The 23,379-nt window shown below is 37.7% G+C and overlaps 1 long non-coding RNA gene across 1 annotated transcript in view; it reads left to right on the forward strand.

The window, feature by feature from the left end:
• LOC116270016 overlaps positions 1-19,416 on the forward strand; it is a 209,810-nt gene extending 190,394 nt beyond the window's left edge. Inside the window, exon 3 of the long non-coding RNA XR_004177876.1 lies at positions 18,699-19,416. This is a non-coding gene — a long non-coding RNA (uncharacterized LOC116270016). The remainder of the gene's footprint in view (positions 1-18,698) is intronic.
• Positions 19,417-23,379: the final 3,963 nt, after the last annotated feature.

A 23,379-nucleotide genomic window follows, 5' to 3' on the forward strand; every position in this document is an offset into this window, starting at 1 on the left:
CTTAAAATAATATAAATTTATTGTCTCACAGTTTTGGGTGCTAAAAGTTCGACATCATGGTCCAACAGGGTTGTTTGCTTCTGAAGGCTGTGAGGGAGAATCTATTTCATTTCTCCTTTCTAGCTCCTGGTGTTTTGCTGGCAATTTTTGATGTTCTTTGGTTTGTAGATGACTCTCTTCAATCTCTTCCTTCATAATCCCTTGACATTGCCCCTGCAATTGTTTGTCTCAGTGATCAAGTTTCCCCTTTTTGTAAGAACAGTGTCATAATGGATCAGGACACACCTTAACGACATCACGTTAACTTGATCATCTGCAACGACCAAAAGTTTAAGACAAATGTTTTGTTGAATATGATCCTACTACCCATCTTTCAGTTTACTCCTTTTGTCCTTCATATAGTAAAGGTGGGATCTTAAATACCCAGTTTAATTTCAAGATAGAAACAAAATGTCCAAAAAGAAATAGATTAATAATAATAATAATATATACTTATTTAACTATATCAAATAAATAAACAGCTTAATTTTAGAAAGAAAGGTACCTCCCCACACTGTAGCGGACAACAAGAGTTCTAGCACCTCCATAGAGACAATAAATGTGGCAGTGAGCCAGACTCCCATCGGGAACTACAGAAGAAATCCTTGTGGAATTCTTAGGCATGGAAAGGGCTGCCTCTTCATTAGAGGAGATTAGAAAATCTCTGTGCACCACTCCTATCCCCGTGCACAAAATTGTGTCTTCTTCCTAAGGTGCCAGGTATGAAAAACAATTGACATTTCCCTGGTAGAAAAAAACCTGACTGCAAATGAACACAGAATTGTCACTATAGTAAAATTATAAGTCAAATGAGGGAATCAATAATGGAAGAAAACTGTCAGACTCTCCCAAAAAGAAAAGCAACTCCTCAAGAACTGGCGATAATAAAATATTTTATATAATCTAAAAAAAATTGTTAGCAAGTATGCCCACAATAATGAGAGGAGGAACTGAAACCATAATAAAATAAAACACACTAAGAGATGACTTGGGAGACAAACTGCCCAGGTTTAATTCCCAATTCCACCATTTGTGTGTTATTAGGAACTTTTCTTACCTGCTATGTTTCTCAGTTTTCCCCATCTGTGAAGTAGGGATAATTATAGAACCTGTCTCATTAGATTGTTGTCAACAAGCATTGAAGATCTAATATATGGGTAATCATTTATGTTCATAAAAAAATAAACTTAGGAATGAATAACAAGAATAGAGCCAAAAATATTACATACTTTTAAAATTGTTTAAAAATGCAAACTATTATATAATCTATATGTAAAAATGCAATTATTATAAAAACAAACTTTTTAAACTGAGAAATAAGAAAATAAGAATATAGATGTGTGTGATACAGCTATATTCATAGTCATATGAAAATGTATAGTTTTAGATATTTCTATTAGAAAAGAAAAAGATGAAAAATGAGTTAAGGTTCTGAATCTAAAAATTAGAAAAGACATAACAAAATAAGTCCAAATAAAGTGGAAGGAAGGAAGTAATAGAATTAAAAGCAGAGCTATGTGAAAACAAAGAAACAGTAGAAAACATCAAGAACAAAAGATGCATTTTTAAAAGAAAAAGTGTATAAATTAGCAATATTAGACATTAGAAGACACAACTGAAAACAGGTGAATAATGTAACAACAATTTATAAGCAAATACATAACTTTCTAACAAAATATACAGTTAAAGTATGTTCTTTAAAGTAGGGTAACTATAGCTTGCAAGAACGTATAGCATATTTAAAAGTAGCAAGAAAAGAAGATTTGGTATGTTCCCAGGACAAAGAAATAATAAATGTTTGAGGTGACAAATATCCCAATTATCCTGATACAACGTAGGCATGTTGTATTAGCAAAATTAATTAATTAATTAGCAAAATGAATTTAAAAGGAAATCTGGTTCAAATTATTACTGTTTAAGGGTTCAAATGCATAGTCTAAAATTAAAGTAAAAATATCAATTATTAGGCTACATTTAATAAAGTTAATAAACTTCAAGAAGCAAAAGAAATTAATAAAGAAAAAGAAATGAAGAAAGAAAAATTATTTCTCATATAAATTTCCAGATACCGTTTAGATTCATTTTATGAAAATAATTTGTACTAGCTAAATATCAGGACATTGAATGTATGGACAGAAATGTATGAATGTTTCCCAAGGATAGGAAAAGAAAAGAAAACTGGATTCAAAGTCATGTTTAAATAGAAGTAAGAAAATAAATAAATAAAAAATTGGAGGCAGTATCATTCATAAATTAATAATACATCCAATATGGGATTACTCAGGAAGTACAAAGATCATTTAGTATTAGAATGCTCTCTAATGCAATTTATCACATTAACAGTTAAAGAAGCTATCGCATGTATTTTTTTTCATTGAATATTTATTTTATTTTATTTTACTTTAAATTCTGGGATACAAGTGCAGAACATGTAGGTTTGCTACACAGTATATGTGTGTCATGGTGGTTTGCTGCACCTATCAACCCATCATCTAGGTGTTAGATGCATTAGCTATTTGTCCTAATGCTCTCCCTCTCCTCGCCCACTTCATCCCCTGGCTGGTCCCGGTGTGTGATTTTCCCCTCCCTGTGTTCATATGTTCTAATTGTTCAACTCCCACTTCAGAGTGAGAACATGCAGTTTTTGGTTTTCTGTTCTTGTGTTAGTTTGCTGAGGATGATGGCTTCCAGCTTCATCCATGTCCCTGAAAGGACATAATCTCATTTCTTTATATGGCTACATAGTATTCCATGGTGTAGCTGTACCATATTTTCTTTATCCAGTCTATCATTGATGGGCATTTGGGTTGGTACCATGTCTTTGCTATTGTAAACAGTGCTACAATAAACATACATATCCATGTGTCTTTACACAAGCATTTATATTTCTTTGGGTATATACCCAGTAATGGGATTGCTGGATCAAATGGTATTTCTGGTTCTAGATCCTTGAGGAATTCCCACACTGTCTTCCACATTGGTTGAACTAATTTACATTCCCACCAACAGTGTAAAAGCATTCCTATAGCTCTGCAGCATCATCAGCATCTATTGTTTCTTGACTTTTTAGTAATCACCATTCTGTTTGGCATGAGATGGTATCTCATTGTGGTTTTTATTTGCATTTCTCTAATGATTAGTAATGAGTTTTTTTTTTTTTTTTTCATATGTTTGTTGGCCACATAAATTCTTCTTTTAAGAAGTGTCTGTTCATATCCTTTGCCCACTTTTTGATGGTTTTTTTTTTTTTTTTCTTGTAAATTTGTTTAAGTTCCTTATAGGTTCTGGATATTAGATCTTTGTCAGCTGGGTAGATTGCAAAATTTTTCTCCCATTCTGTAGGTTGCCTGTTCCCTCTGATGACAGTTTCTTTTGCTGTGCAGGTCTTTAGTTGAGTTAGATCTCATTTGTCAATTTTGGCTTTTGTTGCAATTGTTTTTGGTGTTTTTGTCAGGAAGTCTTTGCCTGTGCCTATGTCCTGAATAGTATTGCCTAAGTTTTTTTTTTTGTTTGTTTGTTTGTTTTCCTAGAGTTCTTATGGTTTTGGGTTTTACATTTAAGTCTTTAATCTATCTTAAGTTAATTTTTGTGTAAGGTTTAAGGAAAGGGTTCAGTTTCAGTTTTCTGCATATGACTAGCCAGTTTTCCCAGCACCATTTACTAAATAGGAGATCTTATCCCCATTGTTTGTTTTTATCAGGTTTATCAAAGACCAGATGGTTGTTGATGTGTGGTGTTATTTCTGAGGTCTCTGTTCTTGTCTATTGATCTATATATTTGTTTTGGTACCAATACCATGCTGTTTTGGTTACTGTAGCCTTGTAGTATAGTTTGAAGTCAGGTAGCATGATGCCTCCAGCTTTGTTCTTTTTGCTTAGGATTGTCTTGGCTATATGGGTTCTTTCTGGCTCTGTATGAAATTTCAAGTAGTTTTTTTTCTAATTCTGTGAAGAAAGTCAACGGTAGTTTGATGAGAATAGCACAAATTACTTTTGGCAGTATGGCCATTTTCACAATATTAATTCTTCCTATCTGTAAGAATGGAAAGTTCTCCCATTTGTTTGTGTCCTCTCTTATTTCCTTGAGCAGTGGTTTGTAGTTCTCCTTGAAGAGGTCCTTCATATCCCTTTTTAGCTGTATTCCTAGGTATTTTATTCTCTTTGTAGCAATTGTGAATGGGAGTTCACTCATGATCTGGCTCTCTGCTTGTCTATTGCTGGCGTATAGGAATGCTTGTGATTTTTGCACATTGATTTTGTATCCTGAGACTTTGCTGAAGTTGCTTAACAGCTTAAGGATTGTTTGGGCTGAGACGATGGGGTTTTCTAAATATAGAATCATGTCATCTGCCAACAGAGACAATTTGACTTCCTCTCTTTCTATTTGAATACTCCTTATTTATTTCTCTTGCCTGATTGCCCTATCCAGAACTTTCAATATTATGTTAAATAGGAATGGTGAGAGAGAGCATCTTTGTCTTGTGCCAGTTTTCAAAGGGACTGTTTCCAGCTTTTGCCCATTCAGTATGATATTGGCTGTGTGTTTGTCATAAATAGCTCTTATTATTTTGCGACATGTTTGATCAATACCTAGTTTATTGAGAATGTTTAACATGAAGGGATGTTGAATTTTATTGGAAACCTTTTCTGCATCTATTGAGATAATCATGTGCTTTTTGTCATGTGATGGGTTACATTTATAGATTTGCATATGTTGAACCAGCCTTGCATCCCAGGAATGAAACTGATGTAATCATGGTGGATAAGCTTTTCAGTATGCTGCTGAATTTGGTTTGCCAATATTTTAAAGAGAACTTTCACATCAATGGTCATTAGGGATATTGGCGTGAAGTTTTCATTTTTTGTGGTGTTTCTGCCAGGTTTTGTTACCAGGATGATGCTGACCTCACAAAATGAGTTAGGGAGGAGTCTCTCCTTTTCAATTGTTTGTAATATTTTCAGAAGAAATGGTACCAGATCCTCTTTGTACTTCTCATAGAATTTGGCTGTGAATCTATCTTGTCCTGGGCTTTTTTGGTTGATATACTATTGATTACTGCCTCAATTTCAGAAATTGTTATTGATCTATTCAGAGATTTGACTTCTTCCTGGTTTAGTCTTGGGAGGGTGTATGTGTGCAGGTATTTATCCAATTCTTCTAGATTTTCTAGTTTATTTTTGTAGAAGTGTTTACAGTATTCTCTGATGGTAGTTTGTATTTCTGTGAGTTCAGTCGTAATATGCCCTTTTTGTATTGTGTCTATTTGATTCTTCTCTTTTCTTCTTTATTAGTCTAGCTAGTGGTCTATCTATTTTGTTAATTTTTTCAAAAAACCATTTCCTGGATTCACTGATTTTTTAAAGAGATTTTCATGTCTCCACCTCCTTCAGTTCTGCTCTGATCTTAGGTATTTCTTGTCTTCTGCTAGCTTTTGGATTTGTTTGCTCTTGTTTCTCTAGCTCTTTTAATTGTGATGTTAGGATGTCGATTTGAGAATTTTCTAATTTTCTGATGTGGGCATTTAGTGCTATGAATTTCCCTGTTAACACTTCTTTAGCTGTGTCCCAGATATTCTGGTACGTTTTCTCTTTGTTTTCATTGGTTTAAAAAAACATTTATCTCTGCCTTAATTTCATTATTTACCCAGTAATCATTCAGGACCAGGCTGTTCAATTTCCATGTAGGTGTGTGGTTTTGGCTGAGTTTCTTAATCCTGAGTTCTAATTTGATTGCACAGTGGTCTGAGAGACTGTTTGTTATGACTTCAGTTATTTCTCATTTACTGAGAAGTGTCTTACTTCCTTATGTGGTCAATCTTAGAATACGTGCCATGTGGCACCGGGAAGAATGTATATTCTGTTGATTTGGGGTGGAGAGTTCTGTAGATGTCTTTTAGGTCCACTTGATTCAGAGCTGCGTTCAAGTCCTGAATATCCTTGTTAATTTTCTGTCTCAATCTGTCTAATATTGACAATGGCTGTTAAAGTCTCTCACTATTATTGTGTTGGAGTCTAAGCCTCTTTGTAGGTCTCTAAGAACTTGTTTTATGAACCTGGGTGCTCCTGTACTGGGTGCATATATATCTAGGATAGTTAGCACTTCTCGTTGAATTGATTCCTTTACCATTTTGTAATGCCCGTCTTTGTCTTTTTTGATCTTTGTTGGTTTAAAGTCTGTTTTGTCAAAGAGTAGGACTTCAACTCCTGATTTTTTTTCTTTCTATTTACTTGGTAGATTTTCCTCCATCTCTTGATTTTGAGCCTATATGTGTCTTTGCAAGTGACATGGGTCTCCTAAATACAGCACACCAATGGGTCTTGAATCTTTATCCAATTTGCCAGTCTGTGTCTGTTAACTGGGTTGTTTAGCCCATTTACATTTAAGGTTAATATTGTTATGTGTGAATTGGATCCTCTCATTATAATGCTATCTGGTTATTTTGCACACTACTTGATGAAGTTTTTTTTTTGCACCATTGGTGTTTATATTTTGGTATGTTTTTATAGTGGCTGGTATTGGTTTTTCCTTTCCATATTTACTGCTTCCTTCAGGAGCTCTTGCAAGGAAGGCCTGGTGGTGACAAAATCCCTCAGCATTTGCTTGTCTGGAAAGGATTTTATTTCTCCTTTGCTTATGAAGCTTAGTTTGGCTGGATATGAAATTCTGGGTTGAAAATGATTTTATTTAAGAATGTTGAATATTGGCCCCCACTCTCTTCTGGCTTGTAGGGTTTCTGCTGAGAGATCTGCTGTTAGTCTGATGGGCTTCCCTTTGTAGGTGACCTGGCCTTTCTCTCTGGCTGCCTTAACATTTTTTCTTTCATTTTGACTTTGGAGAAACTGATGATTATGTGTCTTGGGTTTGATCTACTTGTGGGGTATATTAGTGGTGTTCTTTGTATTTCCTGAATTTGCATGTTGGCCTGTCTTGCTAGGCTGGGGGAGTTCTCTTGGATAATATCCTGAAGTGTGTTTTCCAACTTGGTTTCATGCTCCCCATTTCTTTCAGGTACTCCAATCAATCATAGGTTTGGTCTTTTTTCATAGTTCCATATTTCTCTGAGGTTTTGTTCATTCCTTTTTGTTCTTTTTACTCTAATCTTGTCTGCATGCCTTATTTCAGCATGATGGTCTTGAAACTCTGATATCCTCTCTTCTGCTTGGTCGATTTAGCTATTGATACTTGTGTATGTATTACACAGTTTCTGTGCTGTGTTTTTCAGCTCCATCAGGTCATTTATGTTCCTCTCTAAACCGGTTATTCTAGTTAGCAGCTCCTGTAAATTTTTATCAAGTTTCTTAGCTTCTTTGCATTGGGTTAGAACGTGTTCCTTTAGCTCAGTGGAGTTTGTTATTACCCACTTTCTGAAGCCTATTTCTGTCAGTTCATCTACTTAATCCTCCTTCCAGTTCTTGCCCTTGCTAGAAATGTGTTGCAATCATTTGGAGGAGAAAAGGCACTCTGGCCTTTTGGGTTTTAGCATTTTTTTGTTGATTTTTTCTCGTCTTCATGAGTTTGTCTAGTTTCAATCTTTGAAGCTGCTGACCCTTGGATGGGGTTTTTGTAGGGATTTTTTTTCACCTATGCTGTTGTTGTTGCTTTCTGTTTGTTTGTTTTTCTTTCGATGGTCAGGTCCCTCTTCTTTAGGCTGCCTAAATCTGGTTCACTCCCATGCCCGGAGATGTCACTCAATTCTGCAGATGTCACTGCAGAATAGCAAAAATAGGTGCCTGCTCTTTCCTTTGGGATCTATGACCTTGAAGGACATCAACCTGATGCCAGTAGGAATGCTCCTATATAGGGTGTCTGATAACCCTATTGGAGGGTTTCACCCAGTTGGGTGGCACAGGGAGCAGGACTCACCTAACGAAACAGTTTGACTCTCCCTTGGTGGAGGGGTGTGCTTCATTTTAGGGAAACCCATTTGTCTGGGCTCCCCAGATTCCTCAGAACTAGCGGGAGGAAAGACTAAGTCTGCTGGTTGGTGGAGACTGTGGCCGACCCTCCCCTAGGGACTCAGGCCCTGGGAGATCAGTCTTGTCCTTGAGCCTTTGGCTGAACTTATTGGGGTTCTTGCAAGGAGAACCTGGCCAGTGAGGAGGGATGAGTCAGGGTCAGGCCTCAAGAGGCACTCTAGCTACAGTCTGTCACAGCCAGTGTGTTGTACTGAGGGGGATACCTCTTGGGAACAAGCTGTCCAGCCTCCCTCGCTCCAGCAGGGGAAAAGCTCAGCTTGGAGCTATGGAGATGGCTGCCGCCCTTCCCCCGCCCTGGCAGCTTAGTGTGTTAGGCAGCTATCAGTCCCAGTGTTGGTTTCTGCCTCTCTCTCAAGGAGCTCTAATAGCTTAAACAGCAGGTAGCCACAGCTGTGGTACTGGCTGCCCCTCCCTACAGGAGCTCAGCAGGCTTAAGCAGATTGTAGCTGAGTGATTGTTGAGAATCTGCATGACTCCATAGCTGGGACCCTAGACCCCAGTGGCACCAGCTCACAAGTAAAACCTAATTTGTGGGTTGCACAGTTCCATAGAAAAAGCATGGTTTCCCAGGCTGGGTGGCATGCTCGCTCACCGCCTCCCTTGGTTGTGGGGCGGGAACTCCCCTGCCCCACGTGGCTCTCCGGTGGGCTGCTGCACCACAATGCTCTTCCTTCCTCTCCATGGGTCATGCTGGTTGCCTAGTCAGCTCCGATGACAGAACCTGGATACCTTGGTAGCCAGTGCAGGATTTGCACTCTGTTACGGTTCTTTGTGATGGGAGCCTCTGATTGCTGCTACTTCTAGTTGAACATCTTTGTAAATTTATATTTGAATACAAAAACCATAACTGATATAAAGATAAACTCATCAGAAAACATAAACAGTCAGCAAGGTAGTTACAGAAATTACCAAAACCAAATAAAAAACTAGTAAAAACCTAAAACACACACAATACCTAAAAGTGAAATATTAAAATACCCTCTTTAAAATCCATAATGTTATATGATTATATGATACCAAAGTTCAAAATCAATATTTACTTGAGATTCTACTGATTAAAATAAGACAAAAAAGAGAAATAAAGAAGCCTTGAAGGAGCAAGATAGCCCTGAACTCAGGAACAGCTCAAGTCTCTCAACTCCAAGCCTCAGCGACACAGGAGCCAGTGATTTCTGCATTTTCAGCTGAGGTGCTGGGTTCATCTCACTGGGAGTGCGGACCGATGATCGGTGCGCACTGAGTCAGCTGCTGCAGCCGACCAGCGAGGCTGAAACAGGGTGAGGCATCGCCTCTCACCTGGGAGGAAGCCTGGGGAAGATCCCTTTTTCTGGCCAGACTGAGACACACCTGGAAAATCGGGTAGCTCACCCCAATGCTGTGCTTTTAAAGCAGAACAGGCGCACCAGGAGATATATCCCACACACCTGGCGGGAGGAGGTCCCACACCCGCAGGCCTCCCTCATTGCTATCTGGCAATCCTGAGAGATCTACGGCAAAGGCAGCAGCGAGGCTGGGAGGGCACCCACACCATTGCCGAGGCCCAAGTATGATGAAACAAAGCTGCTGGGGAAATGAACTGGAGTGGAGCTCCGGCCAGCTCAGAAACCTGCCTGTCTCTGTAAGGCTCACCTCTGGGGACAGGGCACAGTAAACAATAACAAGTAAAACCTCTGCGGGCATGGCCCGACTCTGTCTGATGGCTTTGAAGAGAGCAGTGGATCTCCCAGCCGCAGCGGAGGTTGAGATCAAGGAAGGGACAGACTCCTGCTCAAGTGGGTCCCTGACCCTGGGTAGCCTAGCTGAGGGCATCCCCACTAGGGGCAGTCTGACACCCACACCTCACGGGGTGGGAGTACACCCCTAAGGAGGAAGCTACAAAGCAGAATCAGACAGATCACACTTGCTGTTCAGAAATATTCTATCTTCTGCAAGCTCTGCTGCTGAGTACCCAGGCAAACAGGGTCTGGGTGGACCTCCGTAATCTCAGACCAGCCTGCAGCTGGGGTCTGGCTGTTGGAAGGAAAACTATCAAACAGGAAGGACACTGCCAAAACCCATCCATTTGCATCCATATCCAATCAAAAGCCAGAGGCAGATAAAACCACAAGATGGGGAACAGGACAGAAAGCTGGAAGTTAAAATAGAGGCATCCCAGCCAAAGGGCGCAGCTCATGTAACAATGGATCAAAGAAGCTGGACGGAGAATAGCTTTGTGAGATGAGAGAAAAGAGAGCTTCAGTCCATCAGAATTTCTGGAAACTAAAAGGGAGATTAAATGCAAGCGCAAAGAAACAAATCTTGTGAAAGGTGGAAGGGGTGGTGGCTGGAGTAGTGAAATTGCAGGAGAGGTCATGAAACGGGAATGAAGAGAAGTGAAACATTGGCCACGAGAAATACGTGACAAATTCCACAAGCTTCAATGCTGGCTTGATCAACTGGAAGAGACAGGTGGGGATCGGTGTGGGGCAGAGTGGAAGCGGAGGAACCAAAGGAAAAGGAAGAAGAGAATGAACAAAACTTGCAAAGTATGGGATTATGTAAAGACCAAATCTCCATCTGATGATTGGGTGCCTGAGAGTGAGGGAGAAAGTGATGGAACCAAGTGGGAAGCACTCTTCCGGGATATCATCCAGGAGAACTTCCCCAGCCTAGTAGGGCAGGCCAGCATTTAAATCCGAGCTAGAGAGAGGCATGCAAGATGCTCCTCAGGAGAAACAGCACAAGAACCACATAATTACCAAATTCTAGAGATTGAAATGAAGGGAAAAAATCTTAAAAGGCAGCCAGAAGGTCAGAGTTACACAAAGGGAAGCCCAGCAGACTAACAGCGAATCTCATGAAACTCTACACAGAAGCCCAGAGAGTGGGGAGCCAATATTCAACATTCTTAAAGGAAAAGAATTTTAAACCCAGGAATTTCATATCAGCCAAAACTAGAACTTCATAAGTGGAGAAATAAAATATGCTTTACAAGATAACAAATGCTTAGAATTCCCATACACTAGGTACGAGATCCTGAAGGAAGCACTAAACATGGGAAAGACAACGGTGCCAGCCATTGCAAAACATGCCAAAATGTAAAGACCATGAGGGCTAGGAGAGAAACTGCATCAATAGCAGGAAAATAACCAGTTAATATCCTTGTGGCAGGATCAGTTCACATAACAATCTTAATAAATATAAATGGGCCTAAATGCTCCAATTAAAAGACATAGACCTTAGAACTGGATAAAAGGAGTCAAGACCCATCAGTCTGCTGTATTCAGAGACCCATCTCACACACAGAGACATACACCAGCCTCAAAATAAAAGGGATGGAGAAGATTTACAAGCAAATGAGAACAAAAAAAGCAGAGGTTGCAATACTAGTCTCTATTAATGGAAACAGACTTTAAACCATCAAAGATCAAAAAGAATTAAAGAAAGGCATTTACATAATAGTAAAGTCAATTCAACAGGAAGAGCTAACTCTCTAAATATATACACCAATACAGAGCACAGATTCATAAAGCAAGTCATAGGGGCACCACAAAAGAGACTTAGACTCCCATACAATATGTGGGGGGAGAGAGAGCACTGCCTCCTGTCAACTAGGCAGATCAATGAGACAGAAGTGCAAGGATGCTCCAGGGGTGGGCTCATCTCCAGCCAAGCAGACCTAATAGACATCTATAAGACTCTCCACCCCAAAATCCAGCTTAGAATATACATTCTTCTCAGCACCACATCGGCGCTTGCCTCCAAAATTGTGGCCATGTGGTGGAAGTAAAGCACTCCTCTCAACAAATGTACAAGAGCATAGAAATTATAACAAACTTCCTCTCTCAGACCCTGCAGTGCAATCAGAACTAGAACTCAGGACTAAGAAACTCAAATCAAAACCGCTCAACTACATGAAACTGAACAACTTGCTCCTGAATATTTCTAGGTACATAACAGAATGAAGGCAGGAAATAAAGATGTTCTTTGAAACCAATCAGAACAAAGATACAACATACCAGAATCCTCTGGGACATTTTAAGCAATTGTATGGGGAAATTTATAGCACTAAATGCCCACAAGAGAAAGCAGGAAAGAGCTAAAATTGACACTCTAACATCACAGATAAAGAACTAGAAACAGAGCAAACACATTTTGAGAGAGAAAGCTAGCAAGAGGCAGAAACTAACTAAAGATCAAAATGTAGGGCAGAAGGGAGATAGAACTAACAAAAACCCTCCAAAATCCAGTGAATCAGGGGTTGGTTTTTGAAAGAATCAACAAACCAGGCAGACCACTAGGCAGAGACTAATACAAGAAGAAAGAGAAGAAGAATCAAAATCTGACGCAATTAAAAATGATAAAGGGATATCACCACCGACCCCACAGAAATACAAACTACCATCAGAAGAGTCTACAAAATACCTCATACAAATAAACTGGAAATCAGAAGAAATGGATAATTTCCTGGACCTTACACTCTTCAAGAATACTAAACCAGGAAGAGATTGCATCCCTAGATATAGATAATGGCTCTAGAAATTAGAAGCCAATAATTAGTAGCCTGCTGGCAAAGAGTCCACGGGACCCGGATGGTTCACATTTTTCCAGATTCTGCCAGGAGATTTCAGGGAGGTTGGTGAACATTACAGGCTGTTCCAATCAATACGAAAAAGAGGAATCCTCCTAACTCATTTTATAGAGGCCAACATCATCAGTACTGGCTGGCTGAGGAGCCACAACAAAAAGAGAATTTTAGACCAATATCCTAGTGGTGGGCATCAGTAAAAGTCTCAATAAAATACTGGCAAACCGGATTTAATAGCACATCAAAAAGCTTATCCTACACTTGATCCAGTGGAAGCTGTCCGCAGGATTGCCAGGGCTGGTTCAGCATTCGCCAAATCAATGAAGCATAGTCGGCGCTATAGAAACCCAGACCAGGAGCCAAGAACCGCAGTTATCTCAGTAGGTGCAGGAAAGACAAATTCAACAGCCCTTCGTACTAAAAGCAGCTCAATAAATTAAGTGGTAGTGGAGCGTCCTCAAAATAATGAAGCTATTTGCCAGCCAAGCCCACAGCCAATATCACTGAATAGGCCAAAAGCTGGAAAAATTCATGAACCTTTCTGGCACAGACAGGGATGCCCTCTCCACCACTCCTATTCCAACATAGTGTTGGAAGTTCACAGGCTGGGGCAATCAGGCAGAGAAAATCAAGTGTATTCAGTTAGGAAAGAAGTCAAATTGTCCCTCTTTGCAGATGGCCTTGATTGCTTATATTTAGAAAGCCCATTGCTCCTGGCCCAAAGATCTCCTAACCAAGCTGATACAGCTAGTAAAATCTCAGGATACAAAATTATTATGCAAAATCACAAGCATTCTTTTTTTTTTTTTTTTTTTTTTTGGGGCGGAGTCTGGCTCTGTCGCCCATTCTGGAGTGCGAAGTGGCGTGATCACCGACACGCGCCTGCCAGCATGTCACTGCAAGCTCCTCAGGTTCCGCCCATTCTCCTGCCTCAGCCTCCCGAGTAACAGGACTACAGGCATCCCGCCACCGCGCCCGGCAAATATTTTATGTAGAGGCGAGGGATTGCGGGCGAAAGCACGGGGTGTTCACCAGATCTCACGACCTCCACAATCCACCCGCCTCGGCACCAAAGTGCTGGGATTACAGGCCAAACCACCGCGCCCAGCAATCTAGAAGCGTTCTCACCTGTGCTGGACAAACAGGGGCTAAAATCCAGAATGGAACTGTTCTATTCGCTAAAGAATCTAACAAATACCTAGAAGAAATCAACTGACAAAGGGATGTAAAAAGGACCTCTTCAAAGGAGAACTAAAACATATGTGAGTGAAATAAAAGGGACACAAACAAATGGAAGGAGCAGCCACCATGCTCATGGATAGGAAAATCCAATGTCCGGTAAGAGGCCAGCCTTTTTTTGCGAAGGCGTCAATTTACACAGATTCAATGCCATCCCATCAAGCTGCAATGAGTTTCTTCACAGGAGGTGGAAAAGAAACTGCTTCTAAGTTCATATGGAACCAAAAAGAGCCCACATCTCCAAAGACAGTCCTAAAGTCAAAAGGGCAAAGAAGCTGGGAGTATCCAGCTACTTCAAACTATACTATAGAGGCTACACATTGCTTAAAACAGCATGGTACTGAGTACCAAAACAGAGATATAGACCAAGTGCAGACAGAACAGAGTCCTCAAATAATGCCACACATCCTACAGCCATCTGATCTTTACAGAAAACCTAGAGAGAAACAAGAAATGGGGAAAGAAAGGATTCCTATTTGACAAATGGTGGGAAGATTAGGCTAATATTACATAAGTGAGAAAGCTGAAAGTGGATCCTTTCCCTTACTCCTTACATACGAAATTCATTCAAGATGGATTAGAGACTTAAAATATTAGACCCTAATACCATACAAAATCCTAGAGAAAACCTAGGTGCATTTTTCCATTTAGGGACATAGGCATGGGCAAAGAACTTCATCTGACTTGCAAAAAGCAACAGCCAACCAAAAGCCAAAATTGACAAATGGGATCTAAATTGAAAGCACTAAAAGCTTCTGCACAGCAAAGAGGCCTTCACCATCAGAGTGAACAGGCAGCCTGGGATGGGAGGGTGCACACCGTCCTCTCATCCTGACAGGGGCTATTATCCAGGAGACCTGCAAAGGGAGACTCAGGACAAATTTACAAGAAAAAAACAAACAACCCCCACCATCAAAAAAGTAGGCAGGATATGAACAGACATTTCTCAAAGAGACATTCATACAGCCAACAGACCATGAAAAAATGCTCACATCATCACTGTGCATCAGAAAATGCAAATCAAACCACAATGAGATACCATCTCCACCAGTTAGAATGGCCGATCATTAAAAGTCAGGAAACAACAGGTGCTGGAGGATGTGGAGAAATAGGAACACTTTTACACTGTTGGTCAGGATTATGAAATAGTTCAACCATTATACTGGAAACGGTGTTGCTAAAGGCGATTCCTCAAAGGATCTAAACTAGTGTACCATGACCGGCCATCCCATTGCGGGGATATACCCAAAGGATTATAGTCGCGCATATAAAGAGACACATACGCGTATGTTTATTTGCTTACACCTATTCCTAATAACAAAAGACTTAGAATCAACCGTATTATCCATCAGTAACTAGACTAGATTAAGAAAAATATAGCATACTCACCATGGAATACTATGCAGCCATAAAAGGGATTGGTTTGCAGCCAGCTGTAGGTTGCTGGGTCTGGCTGGAAGCCATCATTCTTAGCAAACTATCAAGGAACAGAGAAAACCAAACACCATGTTCCTCATAGGTGGGAACTAGACAATAGGATCTTGGGACTTTCAGGAGGGAACATCACTGGCAGGGCCTATCATGGGAGAGGAGGGAGAGGATTGCACTGGGAGTTATACCTGATGTAAAATGACAGAGAAAGCAGGTTGATGGGTGCACCACCAACTTGTAGCACAAAATGCATATGGCAAACCTACTGCATTATACACATATACCTAACTTAAAAGTATAATATGTCGTAAATTTTAAAAATTAAAATTAAAAAAGTACATACAAGTACACTATAAATAAAAATATTTGTAGACAATGTGCATATCAATATTAAAGAACATTAAAATATATAAAGACAATATTCAAACTAATAAAAAGTTTCAAGAAAATTGTTGGATACAATATCAATATGAAAATATCAAGAGCATGCCTACAAGCCATTTGGGATGCATCAGTTGAAATAAAAGACAAAAGTATATTTTGGGGGACATTACATTCAGTAAACACAATTAGAAATGCCCAATGACAGCACACAATGTATTGAATTATTTCAATTACTTGATAACCTCCAGTCATGTTTTGCACTTTTAAATATATAATCCTCACATAATTCACCATAAAACTCAAGTATACACTTCAGCAGCTTTTAGTATATTCACAAGGTTGTGCAGCCATCACCACTATCTAATTCCAGAACATTTTTCTAGAGAAAAATGAGATTCCCATAAAGAGACCCCATCTCCATAGCAGTAATACCTTATTGCCTTCATTTCTCAACACTTGGTAATCATTAATCTATTTTCTGTCTCCAAAATTGTTATATTCTGGACATTTGACTTAAATGGAATTATACAGTACATGACTGTTAGTGTGTGGATTCTTTCACTGAACATAATGTGTTGGCAAGGATGAAGAATAATTTGAACCTTGTACTTTGCCAGTGGAAATGTAAAATAGTATTGTCATTTGTGAAACAGTTTGAAAGTTTCTCAAAAAGTTATACATGAGTTGCCATGTGACCTAGCATCTCTGCCTTTTATGATCAATCTTCAAATAACCAACTTGGCCAATATTAGCCAGCCACTCCCTCCATCACTTGCAGTTATTCTATAGATTGAAAGAAGGCATAGTGATGCAGTGCTTCAATACCAAGACTCTGAAATCAGGAGCATCTACAATTGAGTTCTCGTTCACCACCTTACTTGGTATTGACTTTTGTAATGTCAGTGACATTGCCATCTTTATTTATTCATTCACCAAATACTGTTGAACTTCAACTACATGCTTTACACTATCATAAGTGACATAGATACAGTGATAAAGAGGGAAAGCAGTATTTTTCATTCTGTTGGAGAAAGCATAAAATCATTACGTTAATGTTACTATATTTATTTATATTAAATATATTAACATGTTGAATATGTTTATATATTTATAATGAATTTAGATATTGATAAAGTTCATTAAAAATAGAAACAAAGCAATAGAGACAGTGTGATATATGTAAGTTTGTGCAATATTACAGTGTAGTTATAGACAATAGCTGTGTTAAGGTGACACTCCTGCAGAGATGTGAATGAAGTGACACAGAGGGTCAAGCAGATATCTGCAGGCACAGCTTTAGAGCATTAGAGACCAAAGTAAAGAAAAAATGCAAATACTCTAACAGTATTAGTTGTAGTGGTCCAGACACAGCATGGAGACCAGCATGGCATGAGCCGAGTGACTGAGGTGTGGGATAAAAGAAAATGAGATCACAAAAGTGGAATCCACCAAACAGTGGGCTATGATGCAGGAAAAAGAATATGACTTCTGGGTTCCTTAAAGCAAGTTAAGAAAGCAGTTTAAAATGGAGGAGTTGACTGACTGTCCCATTTTACTGAAACTTTCCTGGTTTCACTACTGGCACCCTGTGTCCAGAAAAACTATCAGTCCCAGGTCAGCCAGGACATCTGGTCACTCACTGATGAAATCTTATAATTGCATTAGAATTGGCAACATGGAAACCTTTCCTGGCCTCGAAAAGAACATAAGTAAAGTGGTAAATAAAAGCTGATATTTTGTGCATTCAAGAAAAAATAGGAGTAACTGCCAGAATAAGGTTCATGAAGAATATGTACATGAGTCTTTTGGACACTATCTATAAAAGAAAACTAAAAGTGGAAAAGTAGATCAATGGTTTGGGGGTTGTTTACTTATGTTTTTGTTAAAAACATAGATTCCCTACCCCACTCTCACCATCCAGTGACTTTCTTGATTCAGCAGGTATGGCATGGGATATCTATCTATCAATCAATCTATCTATCTATCTATCTATCTATCTATCTATCTATCTATGTCTCACTTCTTACATTCCCTCCAAGAACTTGTTGCTATTAGGGAGTTTTGGAAATTCCGTTAATATTGGATAATCTCGTGGGAAATTTCCCTTTTTCTCTTCTTTCTAATAATTTGGCTCCTACGTTTTCTTCAAGGCCTATTTAAAATTCTACATTTTACATAACACAGATTCTGACATACTTTCTAATTCTTTTGTTTTCATGCTGCCTTTAATTGACATCTCTGTACATCACATTCCTGGGCGCTTGGTATATTTTAAAGTTCCCTTGGTAATCAACACATTTCTATTTCTTCCTTCTTTGTGCTCAGTATATGATTATGTATATATTGCGTAGTTGCTAAATGCTTGCTAGCTTGATTCAATTTGGGGATGCAATTCTAGTACATCTGCAGTAGTTTGCCATGAGGTTTTGGAGACTAAGAAGGTCTCAGTTTTAACTGTAATTTTCTATGAAGATACATTGTGTTCTGGGTCACTTAATAAATTTATAACATAAAATCATCTAAAGGGTATGTGCAAATTCTCTCTACTCACTTCACTGACCAGGTACAGCATACGAGTTCACTGCACTGCTCTGAGAGATGCCATGCTGCCAATACCCAATTCATTATTATTTATCTCAAAGTAATAGGAATACATTCTTCTCTCATTTCTGCAGTGATGTCCAAATAGTCAAACCACAATTGCAATGCTCTCTTCTTCTCCCAGAGGTGTAATTTAAATTCCAAGATACTCAGAATGAGAAATTAGAATGCCTTTTGCTCCATTTATAAAACCTGACAGCTTAATTCCAAAGACGCTGGACATTTAATTAATGAGAAGTGAATCAACTCTTCAACATTAAAAAGAAAATCTATAATTTGGCCTCTTCTAGCAAACAGAGTGAAATGTCAAATTATTTTATGTCTTCAGACAGGATTTTTTTTTTTATAACTTTTACGATGTGTTTCATAATAATGTCAAAATTCTGCTCTAATAAGCCAGAATGCAACTGATCCAATACAAATTGCCTATGACACTAAATTGTATTGATGCCTTTCTACAGAGATAAACTTGGCTGTGGGAAGTGAGCCATGCCACATCAGCAGCAAAAGAAAGATATCTTGGAAATGGCATGACCAAGCTACTTACCACTCCTGGAATTGCTCGTCTGTAGCAGCAGCTCTGAGGTGGACCTGCTTAACCCTGAGTAACCAGGAGTAGAAGGATCTAAATTGGAACTGACAGTCCAGTTTTGTATGGTAATTCTCCATTTGCTCCAGCTTCTCTTTTTACTCAGCTGTCAAATATATACAGTATGTTCATTAAAGGCACTCTTAGTGGCAAATTCTGTAGGATCCAATATCTGGCCAGGACAGCAAATGAAAATGTTGACAGATATTATTTCCACAAGTTGGTGCACTTGCAGTACTTTTCAAAACATGTAAATCTCCTCCAAGTGCCAGGACTGATTAACAGCTACAAATAATTTGAAAATACTTTACATGATAATACTGTGTACACACATCTGCAATTGTAGAAGATTCCTGTAGATACTAGAGAGCCTTTAGTTTGTAAATCATGACAGCTTCTTCTCCAATTATATATTTATAGATTCTAGGAAAAACAAAAGTGTAGGAATACTGGATATGAGAATGCTTTGTTCCTCTTAGTGGGCAAATGAAATACAAACACTTGGCCGGGCGCGGTGGCTCAAGCCTGTAATCCCAGCACTTTGGGAGGCCGAGACGGGCGGATCACGAGGTCAGGAGATCGAGACCATCCTGGCTGACACGGTGAAATCCCGTCTCTACTAAAAAAATACAAAAAACTAGCCGGGCGAGGTGGCGGGCGCCTGTAGTCCCAGCTACTCGGGAGGCTGAGGCAGGAGAATGGCGCGAACCTGGGTGGGGGATCAAGCGGTGTGCTCGAAAACTCGCTCTAAATAAACCAAGTGGGGAGAAAAAGGGAAAAACCCAGAAAAAAAAAAAAAAAAAAAAAAAAAAAAAAAGAAATACAAACACTTACCCAAGGTAAGATGATGTTGAAAATAACTTTTATTTATGATGTATTCTGATATTTACTATTTTACAGTTTCCTCAAGTGTAAAATGGGCCTCAATTCTATATGGTTGTTGTGAAACTTAAGCCATAAGCCAGAGCCATACACATGAATATATATATACACACACACACACATATTCCACATGTATGTATGTGTACATATGTATGTTATATATTATTAGATTTATTATATTACATTTTATTTATTATATATACACTATATTGTGTGTATTATATACATTACTTAATGTATATATGTATTATACATATAAGCATTATACATATATAAATATTATATATGTATTATGTATATATGTGATATATAACATTATATAATATTACATATATACATATATTTATTATGATGTATATATACATTGTATTTATATTTATTATATACATGCATACACATATATGCATGTATACATATATACATTATATATACACACATACATTAGATATGTATGTATATGCAATAATCTATATATACACACATAATCAATACATATACACATACGAATGAGCTATATATACATAACAATGCACACATCATATATACATATATGTATATATACAGACATCAGAATTATATATGTATATAAGATATATCAATAGATATAGATATGTAGATATTTTAAGAATTTCTTGAAACTTCCTAAGAGGAGCCTAAGGCAAACAAAATGTAATATGATATCCTGGGTGGACTCTTGCAACAGACAAATAGGACAGGTAAAAATTTGAGGAAATATGAATATAGGATAAACTTCAGTTAATAATAATGTATCAATATTGGCTCATAAACTGTGACAAATGTACTAAACTAATGTAAAATGTTAACAGTAGGGGAAATTGAGTGTAGGGTAAATAAGAACTCTATACTATTTTTGAATTGTTCTTGTAAATCTTTAAAAAACTCTAAAATTCAAAGTTGATTAAAAACAAATAGTGCCTACAAAAAATAAAATGTTAACAATAAGAGAAATTGTGCATAGGGTATATGGGAACTCTATACGATCTACATAATGTTTTTGAAAATCTAAAAATATTCTAATATTAAAAGTTTACTAAAAATATCATGTGGAAAAAATAACATAATACAACTAAGTAGTGTATATGTATATATACATGTATATGTATATATATACACATATTTGATCAACTACTCATAAAAGGTGTAGAATTCTGAAAAGTTTTTCTCAACTTTTGAAAATTTCCAACATTCTTGGAAGTTTACATGAAGTAGAATAGAATGAGGAGATATTTAATATTTTGTTTGCTTCTATTTAGTTTTTAATTTTCATAATAGATTTAGCTAGGCTTTCTTGAGTTACTGAACTTTCATCAATTACATGGATATGGTTTATATAAATTTGCACTAAAACAGAGACTAAGTGATCTTTCTGATGATGATAAAAATTTAGGTTCTAACGAGATCGTAGATTTACTAATAACAAACAAAGGGACTCAACTAAAGACCAGCATAGATAACTCAACTTAATTGGTTATTAGTAAGTTCACACTGTTAATATTGTGGTTCAGACTCCTCTACACTTATGTGAGAGTTAACTACCATTTGACATTAAGGCTAATTTTATCTCGCATTTTCTTCCTTAGGCCTCAGATTATTACTTTGAATCATCAGGTTTGCATTTAGTAATATAATTTATGTAGATAAATTTATAATATTGGAATATTGAAAAATATCCACTTAATAATATAACCTGACATCTCTTTCCTAAGTTTGAATAATACACCCTGGCATTTCTTTCCTAACACTAAAAGTACAAAATAGCTTTCTCAACTTCACCTGGCCTTTCCCAACACAGGCACTCAACAGATTTCACATTATTAGGAGCTTACACATGGGAATTATAAGTGAGGTGAGGTACTGACCCTACTGCATTGTTTGTATGGGCTTTGATTTCCCCACCTGGGGTAAGTAAGGATATGAAATCCTGTATTTCTACAAAGAATAAACAACTATATTGAGATCATATGGCCTCAGCCTGACACTGTCTTAAGCTTCACCAACACCTTCCCAGATCTATTCCATGACTGAATTTCATCCATAGCTCGGACAACCTTCTCTCTTTCCTAGATTTCTGTAATCAACGCACTGGCTTTCCATTGTTTCTAAAAATTTAAAGTTATGTTTGGAAATATGAAAACTAAACTCCCATCCCACCCTGCAACCAATGTTTATTTGCTGATTAAATGTTTAGATTACTAGGTATATTACTTGATGTATCTGGCAAAGGTTTATGCTTTAACCAACGAATATCAGAACCATTCTGATTTTAATAAATTTATCTCAACTTTTCTTTGCTTCATCTTTTTATGCGACTATTTCATTTCGTCTCCTGGTTGGTTAAATGGCTGAACTGCAATGATTGAGAGGCATTAGGATGGGGAACTGATTGCACGTTTATTTCCCATCAAAATTAACTGCACAACTATCATGTTTTAATACTTCTTAGTGAATTTTGAAGATCACTTTACTACCATTGAACCTGAAAATTCTTCAACTGAAGCAATGCAGTAATTTATGAGATTTTGTGATGGCTATAGTTATGAAGTATTGCACTGTCACTTATAATTTTACCCACATAGCAAGAAAAAACATCTTCTGCTACAGAAATAAATACGTAAAGAAGAGCAATTTTAAAAAGTTAAGGTAGCAGATTTGTCCAATATGAAATTAATTGTTTTCTTAGTGGTAGTTTAGTCATGGAAGAATGATAGGCACCTCCTGAAGAGGGGAGATAGGGTTATATGTTTTGAAAGTAGATGCTTATTAACCTTACAAGAGTTATGAGGGTTTTATTTCCTAAAACTTCATCCCTTATTGCAATTAAGTAGACTCTGTGAAAGGAGAAGCAAGAAAGATGCAAGCTTTGAGAAATTAAAAAAAAAAAAAAAGAAGAAGAAGAAGAAGAAAATCTTATGTGTTGCATCATTTCTCTGAGGTTGGAAATGAGAATGCAGCTATGAGTTTCAATTGGAGGGAGAGATCTGAACTTCTTTTAGATGTAGTGAATTCTCCAGAGACATTGAATCAAAGTAGGCTCGTAGGAACCCAGTAGAATTCACATCTACATGTGCAGCCTTAACTCCTCAGTGAAAATCTCCATGGCCCAATGTGGTGGTAACAGAGAGCATAAGCATGGTCAGACTATGCCATAAATTTGCATCCAATAAAGAGTGAAACAAAATGAGGTTAGCCACACAGTTATGTTGTTAAAGAAGCAAAAGTCTGAGGGCAGCAACCCTAGTTTCCTTTATCATTTTTTCTAGGATCATAAAGGCCTGATAATCCTCTAACATCTTTTGGATGACAGAAAAGTCACAGTAATGCCTGGCATTAAAAATTATGGCTTATTTACTGATTTGTATTTGGAACCAGATTTGACAATATTTTGAGCATTAAAGATGTGGTATTTCTTCCCTTTCAACTGTTGCAGTGAAATTTATATTTGTTTCGTAAGTTTGCTATTTTGTTTTAGTTTTACCTTTAGTTTGTAGCAATTTATCATCATATCTTAGTCAGGCTCACACATTTTATATATTATTATAAAACTTTTTGGAACATATATTCCAAATAAATTATGATCATCTTTGATCCCTTTCTCTAGGTGCAGAATTTCTCTGATTGTCAAGGATTTTCTACATCTATGAATCTTTTTA

The sequence above is a fragment of the Papio anubis genome, chromosome 13, assembly GCF_008728515.1.
Source record: "Papio anubis isolate 15944 chromosome 13, Panubis1.0, whole genome shotgun sequence".
NCBI classification, from domain to species: domain Eukaryota; kingdom Metazoa; phylum Chordata; class Mammalia; order Primates; family Cercopithecidae; genus Papio; species Papio anubis.